The sequence below is a fragment of the Musa acuminata genome, chromosome BXJ1-7, assembly GCF_036884655.1.
Source record: "Musa acuminata AAA Group cultivar baxijiao chromosome BXJ1-7, Cavendish_Baxijiao_AAA, whole genome shotgun sequence".
In the NCBI taxonomy this organism is placed as follows: domain Eukaryota; kingdom Viridiplantae; phylum Streptophyta; class Magnoliopsida; order Zingiberales; family Musaceae; genus Musa; species Musa acuminata.
The window spans coordinates 2,474,829-2,484,952 of NC_088333.1; the positions used below are offsets into that span (position 1 = coordinate 2,474,829).

The 10,124-nt window shown below is 33.5% G+C and overlaps 1 long non-coding RNA gene across 1 annotated transcript; it reads left to right on the plus strand.

The window, feature by feature from the left end:
• Nucleotides 1-1,839: 1,839 nt before the first annotated feature.
• On the plus strand, nucleotides 1,840-8,949 carry LOC108953409 (uncharacterized). The gene is made up of 7 exons (XR_010514845.1): nucleotides 1,840-2,207; nucleotides 3,873-3,918; nucleotides 4,714-4,798; nucleotides 6,280-6,490; nucleotides 6,592-6,666; nucleotides 7,637-7,685; nucleotides 8,600-8,949. It is a non-coding gene; the product is annotated as an uncharacterized LOC108953409 (long non-coding RNA).
• The last annotated feature ends 1,175 nt before the right edge of the window (nucleotides 8,950-10,124 follow it).

Here is a 10,124-nt window from a genome sequence, read left to right on the forward strand (position 1 = left end):
CTTTTGGTTGGAGACATTAGTAAAGCCAGTTTGCAGTATGAATTCAACAAACATGACTTCCTTTTCATGATTTATATGATTTACGATTGCCTCATTTTGACATCAACACTCCATGCATTGGATTCTTTTTCCTTCCTTTTTCTGTAGGCTTTGGTTGGAAATTTCAAACTGGAAGTAGCAGTTTCGAAGGCCCTATCATGCTGAAGTCATCTGTTGGACTCAGAGTTGCTCCAAATCCTGTTTGTTGAAACGATGAGGTAACCTAAGAGATGCCTAATGCTGATGCATTAGCAAATACACAGAATAAACACCATTAAGCTCAATAATCTAATGAAGAAGACTGCCAACATGGAACTCTAGAAGGATCAAATAAACATGTATGTTCTTAGTTTCATGGGCAAATTTAAACTTCCTGCAGGAATGGCTGATGGTTTTGCCATTTCCTGTGGATGTTGCTGGTTTATCTCCCAAGGGAGATCCATGTTCATTTCCTGTCTACACCACAGTTGGGGGGCAAATTATGGGCAGAGACTTGCTGACCAACTTCCTTTGGATTTCAATTCTATGGTCTTTGCCCCTGTAGAACTTGGGATGCATTGTTACCATGATCTGGTGGGATTGATATATATTTTTTGTGAATATAAATGTGAATGTTATGCATATTTCAGAAGTAACAGGACACTGCACACTGACATAAGAGGTTGGGATCTTTCAGAGCTCACACTGCACATTGGCATGTGAAAGTGGAAGAAAGAGGACTTTGCTGGATCAGACAAAGTGCATCCAAAAATCTGTATTAATTCAGAAAAAAAGGTGAGGAATGATGCCACAATCAATCCACAAAACAATGACTCTTTTTAATTATGTTCTTTTTATGATTTCAGATTGCAAACCATTTCTTATAGTTTCAGGCAACTCCATCCACTTCCTGCTCTCAGAGTATTTCAAATGAAAAATCAACAAGCAGTGGCAAGAAGGAGATCATATTTCAAGTGAAAATATGTGCTAAAATCAGTTAAAATAAAAAATACAACGTAAAGTCATAAATGATATAGTTTGAAATTATGGGAGTTTATCATTTATATTTTTTAGCACATATTTTCATCATATTTTATACCAAAAAAGATGTTGCCAGAAATTAATTTTTTTCATAAAAACCTCAAAAAGTTTATATTAATAAAAGTACATTGTTTTAAAAAAATAATTTAACTTTATTTATCATTCAATTGGTATCTTTATATAAAATTATCATAAAAATATAAAATTAAATTTTATTATTATTTTTATTTTCTCTACATGAGTGCAATATGTTCACCAGATTTTATGAATTTTTTTTAAAGTATCTTTCTTTTGTTTTTTCACTATTACATTTGACTCATTTACGTTTTTTTCGATAGCGTTTATAATATTTTTATTAATATAGTAAACAATTTTAAATATTATAAAAAAATATTATAAGTAATATTTTTATACTTGTAATTGGTCTGATTGATTGAGGTTAGAAGTTGATTTAGATCGTTTACAATGTTTTCGAATATATGTTTCTATTATGGTAGCAAAAAATATTATAATAAATTAATTTCTTTATTTTTATTTAGGTGATATTATTCTTAAATTATTATAAATATATATTTGAATCATGATATATCAAATGATTTATAATGTGTTTTGATTTTATTTAACTTATTTATAGTATTTTCAAGTAAGCTTTATATTGTTTTTATTATGGTGACCAAAACATTATAACATTATAACATTGTAGTGATCCAAACATTATAAATAATAACATATGAACATGTTTTTAAGAGAGAGTTTGGACAATTTTAAATTAGAGATATCATTTGAAACAAATAAAATGAAGATGCTGATTGAGAAATCTTTATATATATATATATATATATATATATATATATCGTCCAAGTTTAATTTATAATATTTTATTTGAATTCTCTTGTTCTTGGTCGGCTTTGAGGACCAGTGTGACCTCTTTCGAGGGAAAGGAGTCCATCGAGTCTGCTTCCATTCACCGGTTCATCCGCAAAGCATCTCCTTTCCCTCGATTCCTTCCTGTTCTCCCGCAGAAAGATTTCCGACCCCCTCCCAGGTCTCTCGTTCTCGTTATGGATGAGGAGTACGACGTCAACGTCCTAGGGACTGGGCTCAAGGAATGCATCCTCAGCGGCCTGCCGTCCGTCGATGGCCTCAAGGTTTTCTCTTGCCACGCCCTTTTGTTGGCCTCTTTTTGTTATAGTCCTTCCCGTTTTGCGCTTGGCGCGATTTGCTGCTTTTGATTTTAAGTTCGCTCATCGACTTGCTTAGAGGCCGTTTTGCGACAAAATTTCGTTTTCGACCTGCGTGCCGAGTTTTTGAAGTCTTATTCTTTGTACTTGTTTCGATTTTAATATGCCATATATCACGATTGTCCATGAAAGGCCGCATTTTGGTCTGTCGTACCGATTGGTTGTCCTTGTTACGATCGTGATTCACATGATTTTAATTCAAGATCTAGAAATGGATGAAAGCTTGTTGAGTTTTTGATGTGTTTCCTCTTTGAGTAGGAATGTGATTTCAATTAGTCGTTGGTTTAGTAGAGTTTATGCCTTTATGAATTAGAATTGGATTATAGATTTCTAACTTTTATGCCCTAATGATAGATCATTATATGCTTGTAGTTAGTTTCTGTTATACTGTTATCGTGTCGATGTAGTACTAGGTCGAACAACATGTAGGCCGGAATATGTATCAACCAGGATTTTGAATACAGCTACGTGTTGAATAATAGCCAATGCTGCAATTCGCACCAGAGAAGTGACAGATGAACTTGGGACTTACCATTTCAGTACGAGATTAAGTTTTCTTCTTCCTCTTATTCTTCCAGTTTTTGTTCTTCAGTTAACACCAGTAACTCCTCTTTCTCTTATTCTTCCTTTTGTTTCCATCCTCTTTTTCCTTCCTTCTCTTACCATCTAATCCAATTAATTAAAAATATTCCCACCAAAAATCATTGCCAATTCAGCCTAGACTTATCTGAGGTCTGTCTTTATTCTATCACGTGTTAATATATTCACCTCTATGAATGTGATGCATTAAGAATAACCTCAATTCAAGTGTTTCTTTTCTTTTTTTCTCCCTAAATTTAGAACTTAAGGCTTGCAAACAAAAGTTTTATAAGTGTGCTAAAGTGTATTTTTGTCCTAGTATTCTCAGTGGGCTGCATCGATATTGACACTAAACTGTTTTTTCTCCAGGAATCTTTCCTGCATTTTTATTTGCAGTGTCCATATCCATATCCATACATTTTTTTTAGAGGAAGTATTCTTAGGATTGCTTAACATGCTCTCTTTTGCAACCTGAATAAAAGAAAACAACAGAGGACATATGTGTAAATATATCCAACGGCTATTGTTTACATAAATATGGACGTCAAACTACAACCATCCTTTATCTTCATTTTCAGTATTCATATTTTTACAATTTTCTTATGCGGAATTATTAATGTATTTTTGGTTGGCCATTCATGATTCTGTTGCTTACAGCTTTGTTGTTGTTGATTCATGAATCCATTGCTTAATGTAATTTATTGCAACAGGGATTCAAAGAAAAAAGAACGCTAAGTGTTTGCATATTCATATTATTCTTTTGCTTTTTTTTTTTTCTCTTGGCTTTGCTTTTGACAAATGCATTTGTACTGTACCAACTAGTTTTAGGACCTGTCTAGATACTTATGTGATGATCACTGGAGATGTTATTATGAGTATTAGTGGAAATATTTTTAAATTTGCACATGCAATGTGCTGTAAATCTGTATTTCAGTTGTTCTCTAATGAGTTTCTTTTGCTTGCCAAAATGTTTCGGGTCCTACACATGGACAGGAATGATTACTATGGAGGAGAGTCGACCTCACTCAATCTCATCCAGGCAAGAAACATAAACAGAGAACAATCATTGTGCATGTGTGTTTTGCTTGCTTGTGAGTGGACATGCTATTTGTTCTATGGGTTCCCACTACACTTCCTCATGACAAATATATTAGCATAACAACACTGTATTAGGCCTCAGTATTGTCATGTCAATCAACATGTGTTTGCATGGGTTGAAATGTGTCATAGCATTTAGTGATCATGCCATGCCAAGCCAAGTTGGAGTGCCATTTTATGGCTAGATGAAAATTTTTCCTATGCTGACCAGCACATGGTGGTGCTGATTGGCACAGTATAAAAATGTGCCATGCCAGAAATGTATTGGCATGCCCCATGCCACATGGCAATCCTTGGTTATTCCAACCATTATAAGCGAAGTGTTAGGAAAACCATAAAACTGTCATTACTTTTGCCTCATTACTTTTGCCCTTGAGAGATGAAGGGAAAAGAGATCAGATTAGCTTTTGACAGTGTACTTCTACAGTCTTTGATTTCTTGGTCTTTTTTATTTTGTAGGAGCAATACAGTGTGAATAAACTAAAGAATTTTTGTGGTTCTTCATTACAGTTCCACTTAACAAAACTTGTTTACAACTGCGCTAATATTTATACTCATCCGTCAATTCATTATTTTTTTCCTTGAGAAATGAATGGAAATTTGACTAGATCAAGCTATTATTTTTCATCTTTGTTCTGAAACATGTTACATTTTTTTTCAAGTTCAAGTGAGCAATATTGTCGTACTGAACTTCCTTTATCATCCTATTCAAGCTTACACATAATCTTTTGCACAGCTCTGGAAAAGGTTTAGGGGCAGTGATAAGCCCCCCAGCACTTTTGGGTTCCAGCAGAGATTACAATGTTGACATGATTCCAAAGGTTTGTTCATCTTCTTCTCATTCAACTCTCGATATGTAAAATCACTGTAGTATGTTTACTCTGTATGAGTGAATACTATTTTCTTAAATTATTTGACTCAATAGAACTAGTCATAACATTCACAAAGTGATTGATCATCATCAAAAAGAGATGAGCAGTTTGTGCTATTTGTAGAGCATTTGATTTTGTTAGTTGATGTTATGCTATGTTTTTTTCTTTTTTGGTGGAATTATCCAAAACTAGATCAAAATATCATAAGCAGGTATTTCATGAGATTTACATCAAGGTTTGATGTTCAAACTTGTCACCTTGACAAGCTGTTTTATTAAATTAAATAGAAGGGTGCTGAGGATACTAGACTGAACATATTACATACTTTAATTTCTAACTAATGATATTGTTATAAGGAGATGAATTAAAGCTTATCATTTCTTATAAAGAAAAGCTGACACACTATATTTTACTATAAACAAAAGTAAAAATACACTGAAATATAGCTTTCATGTCTGACACTGTTGAATCAGAGATATGATCCCGATTGGCTAAATCTCAGAACAAATGCTATGTGATATTAACTTGATATAAAAACACTCTTGCAGGTCAGTGTAAAAAGAATGTTGTTTTTTTAAAATATTTAAACAGAATAATGTTGATTTTATTAGTAACAATCCATGAAGTGAATTCAGGATGGAAGAGTTTGCATTTAGTTCATTGTGAAAATTTTGCATTTTGAAGTTTGACCTGCTTATATAAGTACCAAAGTTTTTTGGATAGATTATAAATCAATTAAAAATAAATTATTCAGTGCTTTCTATTTAATGAATACACTAATGGCCTTTACTCATTTGTGTCTGGTTTTTAAGTTAGTTAAAAAAACAAAATCTGGAAAAGATAAAGTTCTGAATTGTTAGAAACCTGTGCTTAACAGAACATTTCAATATAGTTTGAAAACTATGGGGAATGATTCGCGTCAAAGTGATGAATTGTTAACTGGTCACTATTTCTGATTCTCTGAAGGAAATTGATTTGCAGTTCTAGCTTGTAATTCTTTCAGCTATGAGGCAAATAATAAATGAAAGGATTCTTTGGTTCCTGATCCTGATAGTTTTTGCAATTAAATTTTTGGCACTGCCTTTCCCTTTTATCTTGTCTGGTCAAACCTTCATCTGCAGAGCTGGCCTTCTCTGCCAACGATACAGGATCTGTAATCATCCTTATAACTGAAAGATTGATGATATGGTTATATATTTTCTTCAGCTTTTTATCAATTTTTTTATAAATGAAAAACTGTATTTGAGCAGGAAATAGTTTTTAGGCAATTTAAGGGGAACAGTATTCTTTGTATTTCTGTTGATGCTCAAAACATTTTTGTTGAGTTCTGAGATAGAATAACTGCGTATGCATTAAGTTGTTACAAAAAGGAAAATTTGTCTAGTTTTTGCAAAACCCAACATTGTCACAATGTCCTTGTGTTTTAACAGGTATCTTTTCTGCTGTTCTTATTCCCACAATGTTGTCCCAAAATGGAAGTCCATTGCTTTTGTCTCAACTGAAGCTGTGACTGACCATCCAGATATAGAACTAAAGCCAGGAATTGATCTTCTGGGACGAGTAGATGAATTATTTTTTGATACTTATGACGGAAATGAACCAGTCAACGAACCTTCACTTGATAATTGCTTCATTTCAACTGTAAGTCTCACTAATATTATATGTAGTTACAATTACCAAAAAAATAATATATTTTATGCTCATTTTTCTAGAAGAACATTGACAATTCTACTATCTGGCAGAGCTATGATGCTACAACTCATTTTGAATCAACTGCTGTGGATGTTCTTTCTATGTATACCAAGATCACTGGAAGGGTAACATCTTTTTTGTGCTTTTCAATCCGACTTCCATTCTCCTTTTTTCATCCATAGTAAAAATATCCATGTATCAAGTTGGGCAGTCACTATTTATATTTTTAGTGTACTACCTCTGTGTATGGCACTTTCCAACTCTCGGCAATCTAAAATATATTTACAACTTGCATACTTGATCATTTTGACTTTTTCATTCTGAGGTGAACTTCTAGGACCAAGTAGTTAATCTAGAATCTGGTTCCCACATTACCATACTTAATGATACCTTCTCGGGTTATTTTGGGATTCGACACTTAGGAGGTATATGGCTACTGCCTGGTTCAAGTTTTGATTTTATGCTGGTTAGCTCTTGTTGTTTGTGGCATTTTACATCTGTTTATCCATGTTATATAAGACTATAAGTTATGGCAATAATGTATCTAGCAGACAGTATTATTGGCATTTTGTATTCAACCTCCTTTATTATGGCCTTATTCCTTATATTCTCCTGTTAAGGACTACATTTTTCACCAAATTTATTTTTCGTGAGCAATGATTCTTTTTTTCCCTAACATGATAAATTGCTAGTAGGATGTTTGTGGCTCGATCCTTTTCCTTATTATCTGCTTCTTGTTAACTAAAATTCTGTCACTAGAGTTTTTATGGACTAGGCCTACAAGAACAACTTGAGCAACCCAAGCCATTAGTATTGGAGAGGGAGAGAGATCAATATTTACCAATCTGATCCTGAATCATAGCCTCCATCAGTAGGGATTACTATGGGCTTAAACCTGCTGCTTAACATCATTCCATTGTTTTAAAAGGTCTCTTTGCTGACATTTTCAGCCAAGGGAGTCTCATTTTAAGCCTCTGTAGCCTTATTTCAAGCTTTTACGCTATCTCCTGCACTCTTCATTTCATTACAAGATCAAAGCTTGAGAAACCCTATAAGTTTTAGTTCAAATTGATAATATCATTTCATTTTTGTTAGTTTGCAATGCTACACGATTTGCTACCAGGATGATCCACTGCTCGATGAGGTAAGAGGTTCACTGTATCCATCAAATTTAATTTTATAATGCATTGCAAAAGTGGATCAGAATGTGGAATTTTGGATTATCAGCATCATAGCTCCCTTTCCCGCCTCTACTAGGTGTAGCAACATATTATGTTGCAATATGTAGTTTACCTATTGATTAGCTTCTATCATGTATTGACAATGTTGACTAATATCATATATTGAGAGCAATACTATTCCTGGGTTCCATAAATTGATGCTATTGATCTCTAGACACAGGCACTTCCTGAGGCATCACATATCATGCATTGTAATATCTACCAATATTATATGCTGAAGGAGCAATATTCACCATAACCGCCTCCTAAGGCACCGCAAATTAGGTTTTGGTATCAGTAGGGGGAGGATGATGCATCTTCTACTCAACTTGTGAATATCGAAGTTTTTATTCTTGGTCTCAAACTCTCATGTATGATTGACCTTGTATGCTAACTTTAGAATTTTTATGTTTTACATATGTTCTTTTCCTGGTATGTTTATTAATAGGTCATGGGTAAATGTAAAAGGTCATATACTTATCCTCACCAAAACACAGTCCAATCGTCCAACCACCAACTGGTTAATATCAGACGGTTGTCCGAATCATAGAATGTGGGTGATGTCAGAGTTGATTCCAAAAACTTCATCCAAGGTTGAATCCATGAGTATTTGTTGCAAGGATTGGTCAGAGGTCAGGCCACACTGTAGCAATTCCTCATATTTACAAATTTTTTGATGTTGTATACTTTTTTGTTATATCGAGATTTCCTTGTAGAGCTCAATTGTATGGTTTTTTTGGTGCAACATCAATTCCTGAAGTGATAAGTGCAGGGTTTTGTATTATGGAAAATTATAGAAACATTGTACAATGTCCTAAATGTTCTTTTCTTTTTACAGACTTTTGATCTCAGCATTGATCTAAGTGCTGCTGAAGAATGATGACTGCATCCAGGGTATATGACAGGAAAGTTCTCGTCTCAGTATTTTTCATCATATGATCATATCAATATAGCATTCTATTTGAAGCTGAATGGATCTGCAATGATGATATGTGCTTCTTGAATATATTCTCCCTGAACATAGCATAACTATTAAGTTAACATTGTACATTAAGATTCATTGTTTTTTATGGGTTTCACTGTTGTCAAGGTTGTATCAGAGATGGATTATGCTTTAGAAGAATGATGTTTCTCTCCTGTGTTCGTTGCATTCTTTGTCCACTCTTTTGTTTCATTGGTCAAAACAAACCTGTTAAAGAGAATCATGCTTCAGAGTTGTGTTGGATGCTGTGGATATCATGCTTTTTTTTTGTCTCATGCATAGCAGAGGATGAATTGCTTTCTAAGTTAGACTATTGAAGTGCATGCACCAAATCATCTTACATTGAACACTCATATCATGGTTTCTAAGCTTGTATATAGTTTCCAGATTCAGAAACCACAAATGCATCACCTTTGGATTTTATAATTCTTTTTAACTGGAATTTTCATTACATTAAATTGCATGTTAGATTGCTCCCATGGATTCAAATATGAGATTTATCACCAGGATGTCTCAGAAAGAAACACCTTGGGATTCCATTTTGATGTCCAAGTGTGCATAGGTACATCATTTAGGAGGATAGATGCCATCAATCTCAAGTATTTTTCTGCTTCGCCCTAAAATAGCAACTGCTTTTAGGTAGAGAAAAGAACCTCGTAGTTGTCATTTTATACTGGATTTTCTGGTAAATTTGCATATATATATACATATATATATATATATATATATACATATATATATATATATATATATATATATATATATATATATATACATATATATATATATATATACATACATATATATATATACATACATATATATATATATATATATATATATATATATATATGTAAATTTTTGAAACAATCCTCTATCTTTCATAAATTTTTGTAAAGCTTCTCAATTTTCAAAAAATTTTATAGAGTATTTTTTTAATATAAATGATCATTTTACCTTGAACCCTTATCAGATCTCTATCTTACACCCTTGTCATATGTTGCCTTCATTGTTGTGTCCCCTTCTTTTTGCTTTACTAGATATGTTATCGTTTTTACCCTTGGTCTCCTTTGAACCCGTCACCTTTGCCTTTATACAGTGAGTAATGACGATGACCTCGTTGGACCCTTTCTTGTGGGCGAGGACGACGAGGGTTGCCATTGCTTTTGTGCACCTCGTTGGACCCTCCTTTGTGTACGAGGGCTATTGTCATTACATCATCTCCTTCCTCATGTAAGGGTAACGAGGATCTCTCTCTTTCCTTACATGAGGGCTATCGATGACAATAAGTTCGATGGGACAAAGGCGAGAGGGGGCAACGCAAAGATAGTGTAAGACGGAAGCGAATAAGATTCGATGGACATAAGAGTAAATTAATTTT